Source organism: Lycorma delicatula, chromosome 5 (genome assembly GCF_047948215.1).
Source record: "Lycorma delicatula isolate Av1 chromosome 5, ASM4794821v1, whole genome shotgun sequence".
Lineage (NCBI taxonomy): Eukaryota > Metazoa > Arthropoda > Insecta > Hemiptera > Fulgoridae > Lycorma > Lycorma delicatula.
Window position 1 is genome coordinate 150,642,600 of NC_134459.1, and position 21,756 is coordinate 150,664,355.

General features: G+C 30.8%; 1 long non-coding RNA gene across 1 annotated transcript; it reads right to left on the reverse strand.

Annotated features, from left to right (window-relative positions):
- Positions 1-14,876: 14,876 nt before the first annotated feature.
- On the reverse strand, positions 14,877-19,619 carry LOC142325491 (uncharacterized). Its single transcript, XR_012756548.1, has 3 exons — positions 19,420-19,619; positions 18,527-18,677; positions 14,877-15,102 (listed from the first exon to the last, which is right to left on the reverse strand). It is a non-coding gene; the product is annotated as an uncharacterized LOC142325491 (long non-coding RNA).
- Positions 19,620-21,756: the final 2,137 nt, after the last annotated feature.

Below are 21,756 nucleotides of genomic sequence, written 5' to 3' on the forward strand. Positions count from 1 at the left end.
CACGCTTATATAGCTAATTAATTTATCGACTAAAAAAATAATAAAATCTTGAAAGTAGAATCGAGAGTAGTATCGACGTAGTAAATTCACGAGAATAATAAGTACAAAACAAATAGCGCAATAATCTTCTTATCGACATAGGTAACAAATTTTTCAAAATTTGGGAGATATAGGAGACGGGTCTTTTAGTTTAATGAAATATAATTGAAAAAATAGTCGGTCCCGATTTATTTAATGTAGAAATGAATTTACAAATAATCTACATAGATAATCTATAGTATTTAATTTCCGATGAAATATAGCATCTTTCATCAGAAATTCCAGTACCTCTGTTTTGACGCGCTTCATTTCATACAGAAGAAATTTATAAATTGAAATCGCTAGAAATTAACTTGAAGTTTTCAATTAGTTATCATGTTTTATTTTAGCTAGTATTTAACGAAGAATTCGTTAATTAACTAAATTACATTAAAGCGGTTGTTTTTTAGTAAAAAATTACAGCATATATTTAGCATAATACCGATTATAAAAAATCAAAGAGTGCGCCTAAGAAGTTCTGTTCCTATCCCGATGTAATTAAGTATAAAGTTGTTTTCGTCTAGACGGTAAAATTATTTCAGACGGTGACAGGACAACAGACCTGTATTAAATCTACAAATATTTTGCTCTGATAATGCATTATACAATTAATATCAAGAAAGGTTAAGGATGGAAATACATCGATAAAAAAATAACTCTTATAATACCGGATAAATCAAAGAAAATAGAGGTAAAACTTTAATTAGAGCGACATATAAAATAAAATTGGATGCGGTGAGTCTATATTAGTTCTTAGAAATATTAAATATCTGCATCGATGATCGGTAGATTAAATAAAATTCAAAAAAATAAACAGCTAAAAGGCATTGAGCGCATATTACACAGCGATGAAAAAAACGAATTAAAAAATCATTGAAAACGGAATATTATTTTTTTCTGTAAAAGAGAATATTTTAATTAAATTAACGGGGAAAAAGATTTAACTAGATCTTATTAAGAACAACAGCAGAAAAATAATTAACTCCTTTCTTGTACTCCAAAGAACAAGTAAACTGTTCTATAGCCCGATTCGATAAAATACAGGTAATTTTGTTTTTTTTTTCTTTAGAATAAGTGACTACCGAATAGTGTGATGTTAAATAAAAATACAAGGATAAATTAGAATTGATCGTACAACGGTAAAGATGTTTGTTACTTACGAGCGCAAAATAAAGAGCACACGGGATACATTTGTTTCTTGAAAGTCTTTCATTTTGATGAAAAAGGAATGAAATAAATTTTAATCGATACGTTTAGGTGATTTTTCTTACTCGTCAGATTATTTTTTTTACAGAAAATTCTGCGAAGAGGGTTAAAATTAACGATAACATTTTGAGGCAGATTATTAATAGGCGGTTAAGAAAAGCAAAAGAACTAGGGGGTTTCCTACGTTCTATAATTTGGAGTAGGGACTACATTTCTATGGATGTTATAACAGAGAAATAAAGAATATCTGATGTCAGTAATGTGTGACCGTAATCGGTTTTAAGTAATTCCTTTATTATCGTAATAGCTATGACGACTTAACAATAAGTCATAAATCTTCGGTAGAGGGACGGCCGAGAAGGTTAATCTTAACACAAATTTTGAGTTAGAAGTTTACCTCCTTTATAACTAATTACCTAAAAGGAGGAGAAAATACACCTCGTATTGTTTGCTTTCATAAGACTATATTTACATTAAATATATTTCCTAGATAGGCTTGACGTTAAGATTAATTATAATTTTTACGTTCGAAGAACCAGACATGGACACTAACATCACAACGCAGTGATGTTTACTAACCCACCGAATCGGTCTAGTGGTGAACGCGTCTTCCTAAATCAGCCGATTTGGAAGTCAAGAGTTCCAGCGTTCAAGTCCTAGTAAAATCAGTTACTTTTATACGGATTTGAATACTAGATCGTGGATACCGGTGTTCTTTGGCGGTTGAATTTCAATTAACCACGCATCTCAGGAACGGTCGAATTGAGACTGTACAAATACCTCATTTACAGATACATATCTCTCTGAAGTAATACCTGGACGGTAATTCCCGGAGGCTAAACAGGAAAAAGAAAGAAAAAGATGGGTTACCCGAAAATGTTCGGTATTTATAACGAATCCTACGATTAGCCGTAGGATGTTGAAATTTTAGATTAGGGCTGTTGTAACATTAATTGTGGACACACTTTTCGATTGCGATCGAAATTAAAATAATATTTTAATTTATGAAATGTTTGGATCTTAAAGGGAAGGCTCATCGATTCCAATCACACTTCATAACGTTTTTTTATTTTTATTTTTTATTTATTTTTTTAACTTTCATTTTTTTAGTTTAAATATATTGCTTTAATATATTAACCCATTATTTAAAAAAAAAAAAAAAAATACAATAATAAATACAATAAATTACAATTCAATAATAATATATATATATATATATATATATATATGAAAAAAAATCAGAAGTTATTAGTGAAATAAAATTTTATGGAATTTTAAAAACGTATATATCTAATGGATTTGGTGAAGTGTCTGATTATTTAATATTAATTGAAAATTATAATTTATAATCGTATTATTTTTGGATTTTCTACTTTAATTTCTGTTTAATTTTATCTACATTAAAGTTAATTACAGACTGACTGAAAAATAGACCCTCATAAGAACAACAACATATACACTGAGACATGCATGCCCGATCTTTAATAAGGTGCAAAAAATTTGTATCTTTTAGTTCATTACTCTTCTGATATTGTCGCACAATATTCTTGCCAAGTCGGAGCTGATCGTCATTTCGTTTATTTGTTTTTTGTTGGCGATCGTTTAATCGCTCTTTGATTTCATATAATTCGTTATATTATACTTAAAAATTTACGGGCGATGTACTGTATATAGATATTTTGAAATAAAATTAATAGAAAAATGAAGAACGGTAAAGTTAAGATCGTCCAAGGTGAAACGATAATCGACAGAAAAATATCATTATCGGCCATAATGATGTACCGCAACGAAAACTAACAGAAAATTTTGAAGAAATGAAGCTTCAGTACATCGGTAACAAACACGCGGATGAAAAATCGCTCGATCAGGAGAGAGAGTTAATAGATACTAGGTCGATAAGGGGAAAAGCACAGATCAGGAATATTCTAACATCAGGGTATGGAGTAGGGAAAATTAGTAATCTCAGTTAGTTTTTAAAATTTCAAAATACGATTTTGTTCTAAAAATTCAAAAAATAAACGATATATGGGATGTATCTTATTTAGAAAAAGGAGGGCTAAGAGAGTAGGATAATCGACTGTATGAATAATATGTAACTGATATTTTATGCGACTGGAATAGTATCAACAAAAATTAGAATAAGGAAAAACAAGTTTTTTTTTGTCTTCAGTCACTTGACTGGTTTGATGCAGCTCTCCAAGATTCCCTATCTAGTCTAGTGCTAACAAAAAGTAATGGAAATATTTATGCTCATTTGAAATAATATCGATCGAGAAATAAATTGTGAAGATTTTATTATTTAATCTAGCGATACAAATAAGAATTGTAAATATGTTTCTTTAGATGTTAATGAAAATTTAATTAAACGGATATAACAGAGATGCAGTATTTTTTGTCAAGTGTACCGCAAAAGGAAAAAATAAAAATTATTAGATTTTGTGGTCAAGGACACACGTCGCAGACAGCAGTTTTGTCGATTTCGCAATACCGGGCTAGAATTTGTCAACAAATGTAATAAACGTTGTAATAAACAACTTACCAACGAATTACACACGCAAGATTATTGTTAATAATAATAATGGGTGGGGAAGACGATGTTACCAATCTATCGAGCATTCTGTTCGTGAGGCGAGTACGTAAGCTTCGGTTGTGCAGTGTAAATGTTTTGTTATCGATAAATCATTGCGCTAAGTTCTTTACAAGATTTAAGTTATGTAAATATTTTATTTAATTCTGACTTACTGTTCGCGGCTGTTTCTGTGTTGTCGGAATGTAATAAAAGAAGGTAAAATTAGATTTTATTATTTTTGTATTTGCAAATATAATGTGTGTTCGATGCAGAGTGTAATATTTTCAGTTTAGTCTTCTGTTCTTGTAGCGTAAATGTTATTTACCGTATTGTTTTCCTTTATTATAGTTGACGCGTAAACTCTTCTTGCGATTCTGGTATATAATTATAAATTTAACAAACTTTAAATAGCTTTTATGCGACTTATTATTTTTTTCTTTTATCTTTCGTAACCGCTACCCGATCAGATCCTCTCAGAACATTAGAAAACGATAACGAAAAGACTTTAAGGAATAGGAACGTATCTCATCGACCCCAATAATAGTAAAATTTTATATAGAAATAACCCACTACTTTACGCAAGAAAGAGTTGCAGGAATCCGGATTTTTAGACGTTAGTGAATTAAATTTTTATAAGGCTCATATTTATGTATTGTATTGTAATCAGCAGCTCCCGGGTATTTTTGGGGGAAGGAGGAGTTAGTATTTAGCATATGCAAGCGTTTTCCTGGAATAGTAGTAATTCTAAAAGATATTACGTTAAAGTCTATGTTTTTTATTTTTATGAAATCTATCTTTATCTTGTGAACTCACTACATAGCAATAGCTGAGATGCGCAGAGCAGCATGGCGCATCACGTGTCCCCTCTGAACCAATAGCAACAGAGAAGGGAAGCGCAGCTGGCCTGGCAGCACACACACACACACACTCACACTCACACACTCACTCGCTCACACGCACATTCAATGGCGAAGAAGCATCCAAACATAAATGTCTACAGCAAAGTTAATATTAAAATTAAAAACCGTAAAATTCTACAATAAATCACAGAATCGTGATCAAATCACTTGTAAAATTGATCAAATCACTTGAAAATGTTCACAAAAATATACTCTATGCCCTAATACTAATCGAGTAAATATTTAATTAATAAATATTTAATAAAAAACAGAAAACTGAGGGACGCGAAAACATGTGGTTTTAATACGGCCCTCTTACCTAAAATATATCCTTCTTTACACGTGAAAAAGATATTGTTTTAAACGGTTAATTACTTAAGAGTTAAAAACTACATGAAGTCAATAAACGAACCCGTAATTTAAATGCTAATGTTAATCGGAAAAACAAATAAAATAAATTCGTGTGATGTAAAGATTATTAAATATATAATCAAGTTTTTAATTTAACTCTTAACTGGGCCCGTAAAGGTAGTCTTACCCACGAGTGCGTGGGGTCGCTTTCTTTCATCAATTAAAATTTTATTGGGGGCTATAACTCTGGAACCGATGAAAACAAGTACCGCTTACGATATATCGCAGAAAACCTCTCGATCAGAGCTTATTACTTCAGTTAAGAAAAAGTTCAAAATCTAATTTTTTTAAATTTTGGCTTTTTTTGGAAGCTTTTGGTTCATCCGATTGTAATCAAAAGGGGAGGTGCACAACTAGATGTGTTACAACTGTTTTAAATCCAAAATTCCAACATTCTACGGCCAATCGTTTTTGAGCTACGCGAGGTAATTACGTACGCACATACATATGTACAGACGTCACGCAAAAACAAGTGAAAATGGATATTTCCGTTGATATCTGAAAACCGAAATTATTCGCGATTACAATACTTCCTTTTACGTAAAAATAAAAGTTGTAAATTATAAGTAAAAAATAACTAAAACACTTAAAGGAATATATCTTATCGATCCTAATAACGGTAAAATTATATAAATAAATAACCCACAGTATGCGATAAAAGTCGCGGGCATCCAAAATTATATAATGAACTAAGTTTTGATTAGTCTCGACGCACAGAATTTTATATAAGTTTAAAAACATTAGATTTAGATAAAATTAATTTGTCACCTGTTAAAAAGAAAAAAAAATTATTACTAGTGAAATATCTATTAGAATTTTGTTATCGCTTGTAATTTTAGTAATCGTTAATTTTGTAATGTAATGTAGAATATTTAAATAAAGATCACTCGCTACCAGAAGGACGTTTATTATTATTTAAAAAAATGTATTTTCGAACAGAAAATATTAACATACTTAAAAAGCGCGTAACATTTTTTTATAATAAATAATAGAATCCGTATTTATAATTTTTCAGATCTTTCTTTCAGCAGTAAATCTATTTCATCTCTGATGTGTGTAATTTTCACGCGAATAAATAACAACCGACTTAGATTTTTCAAAAGGGGTGAAGAAAGGTAAAAAAAAAAAATGCACCTGCCTCCGGTTAATTTACTAAAAAAACATAAATAAAAATAATAAATTTAACGAGATACGATGTACTGCTCAGTGTTTCCCATCCAGCGTTCTAAAAAAAAAAAAAAAAAAAAAAAAAAAAACAGAAGGATAGTTTTAAAAATGACATTTCAACGGATATGAAATTTATTTTATTACGCAAAAATAAAATAAAAAATAACAAAAAAACTTAAAATATGAATCCGATTTACCTATCTTAAAATAATAATCGCAATCTTGACGGGTAATTTACAAATAATATCTAATTTTTCATCTAAACTATTACTTACAACCAGCTCGAACAATATTTATCGTTAAAATTTACGGATTGTAAACATTACAATTGCTTTCTATTTTATCTTTAACTTCATTGTAATTACGGCAGCTATCCTATTAATTTTGTTCGTAATTCTAACCTAATTTTATTTTCCGAATTTAGAAATAATTGCAAATAGAATTACAGTTTACTCGCAGACGTTAAGAAACCGATGAAAACGTTACTAATATAACACGATGGTGGATAAATTGAGAAAATGAAGACGGAAATGATTATAATTTTATAAGGAATACGTTACCGTTCGTAATTTCAAAGTAAAATCTGTTGTTTAATTGAAATCCATCCAAATCGTTTTCGGTAAACCGACCGGGTGTTGCGTGCTGAACGGATTTTGATGTCGGTTTTGCTTGCATTGTTTTATAAAGGTGTGATATTTGTTTGATACGTTTACGACCGTCGCCTATCAGTTTTACGCACCTGTAGTTTACAGAAATAAAAACTCCATTAACTCAAAGATGGACTACTTCTTTTAATTTACGGTTATTATCAAAACGATATCACCTTTCCTTTTCCTGATTACGATGAGTTAATCGATCTACTGATGCATTATGGATTTTTTTTGCAAACGGAATACAATAACGTTTCCTATTAAATTTTTTGCTTATCGATTTTAAATTTACATCGATAATCTTTTATTTTACCGGGTACATAAGAAAAAATAGTTTTATACTCGTAAAAAATATTAATAAATTCCTCTAATTCAATTTTACTCGCTATATCCGATACATTTTCTTTGACGTCACTTATTTATTTGTTTACCCCGTAAATAATCGTAATCGTTGTTATCGACCTTTATATCTCGCACTAATTTATCTTTATTACTGTCCATTACGAAAGGAATTTTAAATTTATTAATATTAACGTGCTTTTCTTTAAAATTAATTACGACAGAATTTTTATTACGGAAATTTACTCGCAGAATTATTTTAACGTTTAAATTTTGTAGTATAACCAAATCTTTAAGTATGTATTATGTAGTATAACCAAATTATCTTTTTCAAACAAACCAAAATTTACTTTAAGGGTTACCTCTTTATTTGTAATTTCTTTTTTAGTACTCGTCGCTGTTGTTATACTTAATTTTTCAATACTTATTTTATGATGTTTTACATTATTAGCTTTTTCTAACGGCTGTAAAAAACTCTTGTCGGTAAAACATAATTGAGATCCAGAATCAACAGGACGCTGAAAATTTTGAATTCCTACCGATACATTAATAATTTCAATTAAATCGCACTCGTTTTTATTAAGAATTTTGTTCTCTTCGGTTTCCTTCAGAAGTACTTCAGGCAAGTCAGAATATATGGTGTTTAAAGTTTTAAAACTTGTTTCCTCACCCGTTACGACAGATTTCGCGAGCGGATCCACATCTCTTGGCGAAACCTCTAATGGTTTTCCTTCTGTACGTTTATTCTACTCGTATCTGGGTCATCGTTCTATTAGAACGGTTTGATTTTATTATTTTGTTTCCGTTATGCTGTTGACAAGTTTCTTCTTAGCCGTGCGCGTGTTTAAATTTTTATTTCGACTATTAGTACCTTCTTTATTATCACGGTTTAGTTTATAATTTGAAGTGTCATTTTTTCTACCGTAGTACTTGTCCCTCTATTATTATCGTAACCTTTATTTTTATTTCTTCGGCCTCTTCATATGTGCGCTGCAAGATATTTTAAAACCTTCGCATTTAATTGAACCGAGACATGTATAATTATTAATTTAATGTTAATAAAGTAAAATAATTAAGGCGCACGAGATTTTTTTTATTTTTATCTCTTACATACGAGTAACCGTACTTTAGGGTGGGGCGCCTTGAAAAATTTTAATTGATAAACGACGCCGCGACTTGAAAAATTTTGGGAACCACTGTAGTAGGCTATTAATTTATAAACTGTGAATTGTGAGCCTCTATCGCTCTGCGAGCTGGGTTTGAACCGAATGAACTAAATTACATTTACGTTAAATAAAATCGACTAATATTAAATAGATTAAAAATTCTGTTCGATAAAAATTTTTATAAAATAATAATGGTCTTTCCACGGGGTAAGGCCGAGGCTAGACCGATCACCATCAATTTGTAATACACGGGGTGCCCCTGGGGTGCTGTTATAGGAGATGAAATGGATTGTACTTATAATGTTTCTACAAACAATCGACCGATTTTCAGAATTTGTACTTGTTAGTAGTTAAAGGCTTAACTTTTGCTTTTATCAGGTATACTCTCGATCTAACAAATAACGGTTATTCGGAAATATTATATCTTAGCAACCGATCTTCCGATTTTCAAAATTCTAACGCGGGGTTACTTTAACCATCCTAAGCAATTTTATGAGCCATTTAACAAAATATTGGTATATTATTAGCCGCTCGTTTTAATATTCAATTTTTCACCATCTCCTATCTGAAAAATTCCATTATCTTTGTTTTATTCTAATTATTTTCAAAGCAAATTTTTCTTAACAATAAACCCATACCGTTCAGAATTTCTTTAAACACATTTTTTTGCACCAAAACACAATATCACAAGCAAACCTTAATATTTGAATTTCGAGCGACGGTTAATTTTAGTTATCTTGGATACACTAGTTTTAATGGTGCTCTATAGCTTAGTTAGTGGCAGTGCATCCATCAGGCTTTTGTTATTAATTATAAGCTTGTTTGTTTAATGAAGGTAAAATTTTCACATTTTATCTCCTACTTACTGTAATGTTATTTTAAAAATGCAGCAATAAGTTTAGTTAAAATTTTTATAAATGTTTTATTCAGACCGATAAATAATACATTATATCACTCGCATCCAAATTTGGTATATTACTGCACAGGTAAAAAAGATTACTCCAGCATTTTCGCAGAAGGATCAAGAAAAGTCATGCAAAGCCCTCAAAACAAAGCAATTTTATAGTATCTAAACAATGGAGGAAGTGCTGCTATAAGTTTATACCCGTTCTTAAAAGTAATAAAATAAATAAAGCCAGTACATAATATAATAATTTTAAAGGGTTAACTAAAAAATATTTATAATATATAAAATAAAGAATACATAAAATTCAAGTTTATTAAAGAAGTTTTAATTTAAAAACTTTTCAAGTGAGTGATATAGTTTTTACCTTCTCGCCTCTAACTTCTCATACCTTTTTCAAGCCAAAATGTTTGCTGATCGGTAAAACAAAAACTTTAAAACCTTCCTAAAACAATAAAAAAATTTTAATTTTTTCAAATTAGTAAAACTTGTACTTTCAGGAACTATTCATGGAGTTCTAATAAATATCCACCATGAATTGTTCAGAAGACAACTTTAATATTTGGCTAAATGCTACGATCATCAGCGTTAAGTTACAAGTAATATTTTTTTTAAAGGAACATATTGTTCCTGTCCTGCCAAAAGTTACTAACAGCCCTTTTTCACTAAGCAAGGTACGTGAAGTTAAGTCCCAAATGAATTTAAAAAAATAAATTCTTATTAAAATGAATGTTACGGTACTTTTTAAAACAAAAACATAACTAATTTTATATACTACATTGAATTATAGTAGTTACGGGTTTTAAAATATTAAAAACCAATTGATGCATCGACAAACTACTGCTAATAACCATAACAGTAATGTTATTTAATTAAAAGAGCTGGAAAATTAATACAGAAATAAACAGAGCTAATAATATTGTATAACAATAATTAATCTATACAACTAAGAATTACTGTTAATTTAATAAAACAAAAGATAAAAATCTTTGCTTTTTTATAAAAAGATTAAGTTTTTAAGTTCTAATCACTTTCTACTTCTCTTTCTTCTAACAAATGTAGTTCTGGTAGAATATTATTGCCGTAATTCTTTGCTACAGTCGGTAAATTAAAATACCGACCGACTTCTCTGACTCAACAGCTGTGTGCATGGAGTTATGTTCCCTTGATTGTGGCTGGATTCAAGAAACTTGTGCTCTATAACTTCAGTATCTGTATTTGTTCTATCTTTATAATTTTCTTTTGCTTTATTACAGTCTGCTTTTCTCTGCTTGTGACTATAATACTCTGGTTTCAGTTCACTTTTATTTCTTTATATTTTTTATATAGTGTACATTTGTCCCTTTGGTTTTGAAAAAAATTATATTTTTTTCAGAAGTATGTGCGGTACACAAACTGACAGACTGGTTTTATTTGTTTATCGTTACAAATTTCTTTGTAAAGAAAATACATTTTTAAAATAGACAAATTTTTATCCAAATATCTTCTTCTGCTAGACTTCCTAGAACGATGTGACTCCATTGTAGGGAAAGTCTCATCGTGCTGTTAAGGTAATTCATTTGGCGTTCAGAGTGTTTGTTTCCAAGAGCGAATGAACCCTTGAATTATCCTTGCTCACAAAGGTCCCACAATCATTCTTCCCTTCTAAAGCTTGAGTTGTAGGAAAATAAAAAATTTGAATTTGATCGATTCAAATAAAAACGGCTTTAAACTTTTAATAACGAGTTACAAATTAATATTATTTTATGAAACATGTTCCGATCGAGTTAACAGTGAAATAAAATATTTTTGATCAAATCGGTTACAAAAACTCTATTCATTTTGAGATCACTTTATGCTATTAGAATACAACGTTTGGGGTTGTACCAAGAATTAAATGTTATGAAACTTTGAACCGTTAAGGTTTACAAAAGAAAAAGTGTGTATTAAAAAAGATTGAATAATGTAAGATTCACAAAACGATAATAAAACTTAACTTTTAATACTGCTGTTTTTAAACAAAAAAAACCTTTTATTAATGCACCTATGTTTTATTTCTGTTTCAGGAAGCTTACCGACAGTGAAAAATGCTCAGAGTAATGCATTAACAGTACAGGAAAATACTTTGTAAGAGATAAGCCAGAATAATGAGTAAATTACCGAGTATTTCTGAAATAATTTATTCTTCTAGACAGCACTTTCAGAGGACAAAATTTACAAGAAAGGTAAGTGCAATATTTACAAAATGATAACTGAAGAATTCTATTTAATACGTATGTTGAGATTAGTAGAGTAATCAAAATAATTTAATGGTATTAACCGTGTTAAGTGGAAAGAGGATCTAAAATAAATATCTGATGTGGACACCACATGACAACCTTTTACACCTATTAAATTACAAATATTTTTTATATATTTACATTTAAATAAAAACCCTAATATTTTCCATCTAATATTTACTCTCATCATTTACCAAAAATTAATTATAATAGTATAAGTTTCATACATTTCATAATTTATACATCAATTTTAATAATATATAATAATCATGAATTTTAGCGATGTTTGAAATAGCTATTTTTGGAGTAAATGCAAGAACTATTCTTTTTCTATTTATATACAGGATTATCATAAAAGAATGGTGCGGTTTTGAACATGGTTTAAATTAAAACAGAATTACTTACAATTTATGTTTTTTATTTTTCACATTTGTTGTCTCGGACATTTTTTTACATAATTAATAAATTCAATATGTGCGGCCTTAGTCGCTCGACAAATGTCCAAATGATACTCAAGTTAATGATTGTGTTTTTTTTTTGTATTTCAAGTAACCTCATTACAGCTTTTTTGTAATATATATATATATATATATATATATATATTAATTATAAATAATCTAATAAGTATAATTTGATGATGGGAAGATCGACTAGGAAACAAAATGATTTACTAAGAAATTTGATTTTTTCCTCTATATAAATACTGCATAATTTTTATAGAAAAACGTCATTTGACAAAGGGGTTCAAATCCGACTCAAATTTTATTACTCTATATTTAAAAGTATTTTGCGATTGTACTCCAAATATCAATGGCGTATTTGACATAAAAATCAGTCAAGAGGAAATTTGGGGAAGTTATGCGACCGTTTACTGACTGTGAGTTTCTTATTCTGTAGTCTTCAATTAGCCGATAATTCTAATTCTGATGCACGGCTTACAGACCCAATTTAATTTAAAATATTTATTATTTTATTTAAATATAATATTTATTCGTTTACTTAATTCACCGATTCTAACTAAAGCGCGCGCGCATACCGTATTTAATTCGCGCAGGTGTGGGGGTACTAGTGCAACAATCGGCACTAACTAATGTAATTTCACAACTTACACAGAACAAATTTCGCTTATACCGTCGGCAGATTGTTGCAGCTGTGAGGCTTAACGCACCAGGTACTAAATTAACCGGGGGATCGAGTTCGAGACCCGGCCAGTCCGAATTATTTTTTTACACTAAAAATATTACTCATTTATTTAATTTTACCGCTCACCTGTGACGTCACGATATATAGAGGATTTTTTTGTGGTGGAGGTGCGATTTTGCAAATATTTTAATTTTTAAGAAAAATACGACTTTAATTAGGCGAAATCTCGAGATACTGAGGGTGCTCTTGCTTTACAGCCTCGCCTACTTGAGGTTTTAAGTTAAAAATTTAACGCATCAATGCCCCCATATATAGAAGTAATCTGACCATGTTTGGTCAAAATCGGTCCGGTTAGAGATTTAAGACGATTTAGAGGCCAACACCGAACTCGCACACACCAACATTAGCATTCGGAAAATTTCCATCCGGTTTTTTGGGCTCCGTAGATGCGAAAACGTCAAGATCCGGCGAAAACCGCATATGCCCAAATCGGACAGATTACCATACTTTTCCTTCTAGAGCTACAGCTCTACTATAGCGCTATCTAGACGGGAAAGTAAAATAACCGCTCAAGATTTTCCTGGATAGATCATAGGAAATCATGATATATGCATAACCGTGATAAATTCATGAAAATGAGCGTCACAAAATATTTAATTAAATAAAAAACAAAAAATTAAAATCTGTTAAAAATGATATTAATACTAAAAAAACACAACCGCGGGCGATTTAGTACAATTTATTAACACAGCATCGCATTGTATTTTTGCTATATATAACAGTATAACCTATCGGTTATGTGGTAAATGTTCTGTTGAATCGCTTAAAACGTAAAGCTCTTGGAAATTACTTCTTTACTTCAGATTTTTTAAATGTACCACAAACGTATGGAGAATTAGCTGATGATTCATCCGATAAAAATGACAACTTCATCCAACAGGACGATAGAATAATTTTCTGAATAATCATTAATTATTACAGCCTTTATTTATTATACAAGTAATTGCGCTTTTCGATCTTTTAAAAATAACGGCTGAGCTTCAGAAACAGAATGAATGATTTTTAGGGTAATTAATTTTTAAAACTTTCATAATCATCACGAATCGTTACTACAAGAGGTTATCTCTAAATTGAAAGACAGTTTCGTTGTAAAAAAATTTATTCTGAAAAGTTTATAAATATTTTTTTATTTCTCTTGAACTGCATACCTTATACCACTTTTTTATATAATCGCAACATGAATTAAGACAATTATCGTAGCTATACAACACCGGCTTCAATATACCTCGTCGTATTCTACACGACAATGCAGCGAGTACATTATTAGCGTGTCCACAAAAGACACAGGTTCGCCTACCTTAAGGAGAGAGGTTTCTCAGCGGTCTTTACTTTAGAGATATCCCTCGTAAGTTACATCCACGTGTGGATGTCTGTTGCATATGGAAAAATTACTTACTTACATAAGTAATTTTTCCATATTACTTACTTACATAAGTAATTTTTCCATATTACTTACTTACTGTACATTAGTGTCTATCCTGAAAGGGTAGATTCTGAAGTTTTTCTTGGTGTACTTCGATATGTGCACAGTTTGTTGCCCTGCAAATGTCCAGACGGTAATCCGGTTCTTCCCACGTACTCGTCAGGATGTCGAGTGTAATGTATGCTACCGTCGCACTGCAACAACCCTCTCCTGTAGATAGCTGATGTCGCGGATTTTCTCCGAATGATTTTTACATGCCCTCCTGAAAAGAGATCTAATAGGGTTTAGACTCCTTGGTGCCGTGCCATCAGCCCTCCTCTTCCACTCCGCTTGTTTCGAAAAATGCAGCACGGACACGGTTGCTGTAATACCGCAGAGCGCCATCTAGCCGATAGAAAATTAATCCGTTTTACTTCCTTGTACGAAGTAAAGGAAGTAAAAAGTATTTGAGCTAAATTTCAACTTTTACTGGTTAATGGGGTCACATAAATTCGGCATTAAGCAGGTAATGAAAAAAAAAATACAAAAAATAAAATTATAAATAAATATTTATTTTTATTATTTTAGCTGAGAATAAGGATATCAAAGATTAAATACCACGGAAAACTAAATGAACTGTTCCGGCATTTGCCCTCTTGTATCAAGGGAAACCGTGGCAAAACCTTGATAAGAACAGCCTAACAATATTTATGTCTACGATACATTATTAAATTACAGGCTTATAACATAGTAAAAACAACTTATACATTACGATAATATTACAATTTTAATTATAATAAATCTTTATGATTTATAAATTTCTTCCACATCTGATATCCATCCTTTTTCCCTGCAAAAAGAAATAAAAATTATATAATAATAACAGCAATCTACAATCTCGTATCAATAAAATATATCGAAAGGTTTTCACCTGTTACACCCGTCTTCAGGAGAATATAGAAAGAATGGAGTGAAAAAAATACATTAGGTGTCACGGTGGTTCATTACAACAAGCACGAGTATATTACGCGTACTTCGATTCTAACGATCGATTATGAATACATTTTTGATAAAATATTAAAAAAGGCTTGTATAATATAAGGAAAATTACAATAAATGTAATCGATATATGGATTAACAGAATAAAAGTTCTAAAAGTACTTTGAACGATGAATTCAAAGATAGAAATTTACAATTACGTAATCTATTCTGATCGGTTTCAGATAAAAATCTAAACAGTATTTTGATCCTGTGTACTGATATTTGTCATATATATGTATTTCTGGGTTTTGCAACAAAAAAACACATCGGTTATTTTCCAGTTATTAATAAATCAAAAAATTATTGTGCTTTAATGAGCAAATATCGTTTACTGTGCTTAATTTACAAAATGTATGAACAGAATTGTGCCTTTTATACCATTGACATAAACAAACAAATCATAGTCATCCCTTGCTGTAAGGGTTGGTCATATCAAAAATTGTTTCAGACAAAGGTTTTAAGGTAATGTTTAGAGGACTAACGACAACTTTAAACTTATTTGATACTGTGCCCATTAAGGAAGGTATGATTTTTTTTGTCTTTGAAACCTAATTTTTTCCATCCCTTAGGCTGATGGTTAGTAATATCAAAATTTTTTACATAGATAAGTCTTAGGCCCTTATCCAAGAATACTAGGGACTTCAAATGAATTCGATATTTTATTAAATAAGAAAGTTATAGGAATATTTTGTTTTTTAAAAAAAGTTTCTCCGCATGATCTGATTTTACCCATTAATGAATTCGACCAAGATTTTAGGTCATTATATTTTATATATAATATGAAAGTGATTACGGCAGTTATCATGTCCACAAGAAAGTGATATATATATATATATATTGATCTGATGGTTTTGGGGTCTGAGGGATGTGAAACACAAAGATTTGTCAAAATTTTCCAGAAGTCAAATCATGGTATCCATTACAATAGGTAACTTCTTATGAAATCTACCTAAAACTCTACAGAATTTTTAGGTTTCTTAGTTTCAGTATATAAAACTGGAAATGAAACTAATGTTACAAAAAATGAAAAAGAGGGCTAATATAAAATGGAATAAAACAACTAAAATTTGAAAGGATTCAGAAAAAATTCTTACTTGTTTTGTAAGTGATTATTACACTATTAAATATAATACGCGCAATTGAGTTTACTTGTTTGTTACAACTAATAATGACTTCTAATTAAAATAGAAATACTATGTTACTTTCATTTTTTTGTTCAGAATTATGAAAAATCATTTTAATATTTGATTTTTTATACTGTTAAAGTAGTACTGCAAAAGAAACTTCATTAACACTCACATTACCAAGCAAGGTATTCTAACTAACCCAGGTTGATTTTTTCCTTATAATAATTTTATGTGAAGAGATATATACTTGTGGTTTCATGACTTTCTCCTTAAATGATTGAAATTGTATTCACATTCATGACTGACCCATTTTTTTTGGTTTTCATAGTTATTATTGACAGGATATATTGGTGGGGTTGTGAGACTACTTCCCTACTTAGTGTGAAATGCTAAAAATGACAACTGATAATGTCTTCACCGGTTGTCCCTTGGCTGCTGAACTATTAAAACAAAACATGACACTGGTTGGTACCCTGTATTTCGATAAGAAAGAGATTCTGAAGGAATTTTTGCCCAGAAAGATGTTCATTCTTCAATGTTTGGTTTCACAAATGACTAGTTTTCCGTGTTCCAAAAAGGGGTAAGTCGGTAATCTTACTCTCTGCTCAGCATCATGAGAGGCAAGTGAGGGGTGAAGGAAGTGAATATAAATCTGAAATAATACTCCATTACAACAAAACTAAAGGTGCCGTAGATAATGGAGAAAAAATGACAAGAGAATACAGCTGTGTTAGAGGAACCAGGGGGTGGCCACTTTTCATGGAGATGGTAGATATTGCAGCACTGAATGCATAAATTCTTTACACACAAACATTTCCTGAGTGGCAGGAGAATAATCGGAGCCGATGGAAACTTTTCATGACTGAGCTGGCATTTGTTCTTGGGAAAGGCAACATGGAGCAAGAGCTAGAAATATCAACAGTCTTAATAAGGAAGTAAAAGACGCACTGAAAGCATGTGGTACTGAAACTCCGACAGCAGTAATCCAACCATGTTCCAAGTTACCATCACAGTGCTGTCAAGATTGCAAGAGAAATGAAGGTAGTAAAACACAAATCTGTTTTTTAATATGCAAGAAACTTGTTTGTAATAGAAACTTGTAAAAGAATAGAAACTTGTAAACTTGTAAAAGAAACTTGTTTCTTCTTTGAAAGAAGAAACAAAGAAGAAACTGTTATTGTGAAGTGCATGTTATGCAAAAATGTTCCTGAATGAACAGTTCAAAAATGATATTTCTTATTTTGAGGCAAAGCACTAGTTTACTGCAATGACAGCCAAAACGTATACATTTTTAATTTTACAGGTGTCCATTATTGAATTTCACTTGTGAATGATATAAAATTTATTGTACTTTGCTTCTACGTTCAGTTTTTAATACTTTTAATTATTTGAAAAACTGTATTTCAAAACTAAATAAAGCTATTCGTTGAAAATAACAGAATCTAAAAACAAATATTATACTAAATCACAAAGTAGTACTGGGGTAGTCAAAATACTCTGCTTGGTAAAATAAAGGTGTCGAAAAGCTTGGCAATGGGAGGGTTAATTTAGACCGGGTCTAAGCCACGCCATCAGGCAGGTGAAAATAAATTATGGTACGTCATAACAAAAAATCTTCTATTTGAAAAGTTATATTTCACAAACCAGAAATAAATACTAGTTAATTTGAGATACAATACATTATACTTGTTCTTTTGTGCATATTTATCGTTTCAATTTATTTGAAGTTTGAAGAGATTCTTTAGGAATCTTGAAAACTACATATTCATAATTATTATATAAACATTTAGTCGTACATAGCTGCACGATTTCAATTAAGATAAAGATGAAAAAGAACTTTAAATCTAACAAGAATTTCCACTAAAACTGATGGCAATCTTGGACATCTCTTCATAATGCCGGGCAGAAAAAAAGATTTGCACTAATAAGAATAATGTTTTTAGTGTACAACTATTTTACATAAAACATGAAGAGACTACTTACTTATTTTTAACAGATCACCAAGATCGAGAAGGGTTTCAAAGAAAGCTTTAATGCTATTAACAGATTTTACTGAAAAATAAAACATTTTTTTTCCCTACTAAATGTAAGTAATATTGTACTTACTTATGATCGTAGGACGGTGCACTTGTCTTGTACGAGAACATATAAAATATTAAATAATTTAACTGTAATCTGGTGAAAATTTCATTCTCATCATTTCAAATTCCTCTGTAAAGTTAATGAACAACAAAAGCTGAAATCATGGCAAACACAGCTGTAAATAAAAAAAAAGAAAAGTATATTAAACCCCTTAGCATAAGAGCGACAAAAGTTAATCATTTTTTATCAGAATAAATTATATCTTAATATTGTGAAATTTAATAATAGATATCGTTCACCTTAACTCATTATTTATTTTGTGTTGATTATTTAAACATTACAAAAAAAAGTTGTACATTTGGTTTAAATAAACAGAGAATTATATTTACTCTTCCTCATAAAAAAAAAAAAAATTGTTCTCTTCACCATTATGTATTGTTAAAAAATATTACTATGAATTACACTATAGAAAAATGGTTTTAATACTGTTGTTTTTTGTGCAATTCAAATAATTTCTCTCCTAGCATTCAATGAAAGTGTTACAATCTTGATTTTACATCAAATTTACTTCTATAAATCATTTTAATACATACACCCCTCTCTTCTAGTGGTTATATAAAATAAACAATCAAAAAATTCAAATAAAATTTAAAAAAAAAAACAATTATGTTCAATTTTAACAAAAATTTTATTTATTTGAAGTCTGCACAACTAAAATAATAAACAACCTGCTGATTTCCACCATTCTAAAAAAAAAATTATTCCAATTATATGCATTTAATAAGGTCAATAGTACTGTTTGTGGGATTTCATATCTGCAAACCAAAATTAAATCGAAGGCTAGGGTATTTAGTAACGCAAATTTAAAGAAAACCTGATTAATGAATTATACAGCCTAAAGTATCATATTACCTTACCTAATATCTGTTTTTCTTTAGTTTTCTTCTGAATCATCCTCAGGAACAACCCTTTTCATTCCCCAGCAGTAATCGGCAAGCATCTTTAGACACCATTTTCCCTGAAAGTATGTTTCCATCTCTGACACCTCCTAAGAAAAGTGTTCATTGTGCTTCTCAGTTATGTTACTAAAGTTAAGTGGAAAAAATTTCAAACATGAATGTAAGATATGTAATATTTGTTTAGACATATTTCTTCTATTTAAAGTCGTCGCTTTCTTGATTAAAATTATTTCATCTTAATTTAATTTTTTAATTTTTTGTAAAATCTTCTTTTTTGTAACGGTTATGTCCTTATGTTTGTCCCAATATTTTTCATATCATTGTTTTTATGGTCTTTAATATCCCATTTTTTCTTTGTTTTCTGTACTTCGCCTTACATTTAGACACAACTATATTGTGGTAAGAATCAGTGTCTATTCCTGGATGTAATTTACATTCCATAATTTAATTTGGAAATCTCTACTAATAATTATAATAGGCTAGGAGATGGATTTCACAAATATATATAAAACTTCTTTTATAAATTTCAAAAAGAAAACCTCTTGACTGCCAGTTTATACACACAGGGCGGTGTTGGGAGTCTTACACATATCACCAGTGGCAGCGACCCAATGGCTCCATACTACCTCCATGCGTTGGCTATCCCTATCGTGCCCACCATGCATGCTTTGGCAGAACACATTATCCACGATAATGTAGCCTCTGTTCACAGTGGAACTTCTTCCTCTCTACATCTATTCACTTGTGGAGCAACCGGTCTAGTAGGGGTCCGGGGTTCTACCTACACCACAATAAGAGGAAGAGGTCGCTGTCTACATCCAATGTCAGCAACACTATAGATCAGGTCATTGTCGGCCCCAAGCCGATGGGTTGGAGAGTCCTGCACACTTTGACAGTAGTGACGACCCCAAGGGAGCCCCCAACCACCTCCTTGTACAGGCAGTCCCCTCAACATCCGTCACATGAAGGCTATCCCTTGTGCAATAATTGCTGTGCCATCTTGGTTTTGAGGATACCCTCTACCAAGGCAGTCATTTCTCACCATGATAGTTCGCCAGTCAATGTCGTCTTCAGCAGATTATCTTCGTTAAGCCTACCAACAGCAACGAAGCACCAGGATGTCTTGCTATCACCAATTTATACTTAGTTAAAAATTCTGAAGGTGTAGTTCTTTAAGTTTTTAATCTAGCTCATACTATCTTGACTATTTTTCCTTCTCTTTATTATAGAATTAATACATAAATAAACCTCTGTCGATCGGATAATGTTTTATTTCCCTCCATAGGTGAAATCTGGTTTATTTAATTCTATTGGTAAGCTGTATTCAAATTCACTCATGTTCAAATCAAATCAAATTACAGTGGTAGTTCAATGTACATTTGAATGAATTTTTGCATTTTATTGTACGATCAAATGAAAATTATTCTTTCGATCCATTTTTTTCTAAACATCAACTCCAAGGGGGTGTTTGATGCCTGCACGGTAATGAGACGGTTAGATAGAGTCTGAAGCTAAGCTGAGAACAAGTCTGGTTCTAGCAGAGAATACCAGGTCTTAGGTATTGCTTGGTGAAGGGATGGAGATGAATGAGTGGTGTAGCGTTGTCGTGGTAGTAGATTCCACTAAGGGAAAAGACTGCAAAGCTTAAGTGTTATCGAGCATCGCTTAAGATTAACTTAGTAACAAACCGTGACTTGGCAATCAATGCGGTTGATAATGCAGTGGGTAAATAAATGCCTTCTCAGAAGGTTGCCAAGTATGTCGCAAGGAGAGCTGATCAGAGGTACTCTTTCTGGCTGGTGGCAGATAGAGCTGCTAAGCAAACAGCTACAGGTGGAGACAAGGGTAGTGTTCAACAAATGGATATGTTCCCAACCCAAAATAGGACTCTAGTGGTTAGAGCAGAGGAACATTCTTATGCGGTTTATCTTTATTAATTCCATTAAAACATTTTTCTATAATTTTTCTGTCTCCTTGAATAATTTCATCGATCTACGATTCCGCAATTATAACTGAAACTTTGATCGATCATCCATCTCCCCCATGTTAATTATCAAATCAATTTATTTTGAAACTTTCAGCCAATTTTAACTGTAAATATTTTTATTAAAATTTTGGCCACTTTTGAACTGTTAAATTCCCTTGTAAAAATTTGCACGATTAATTACTGTATTACTTAATAAGGTGGTAATAAATTTCAGGTGTTTTTCAACCCTTTAAAACATTAATCTTATCACCAAATTTTTTATTCAAAAATGCTTTTTTCAAGAAGACTTATATGATAGTTATATAAAC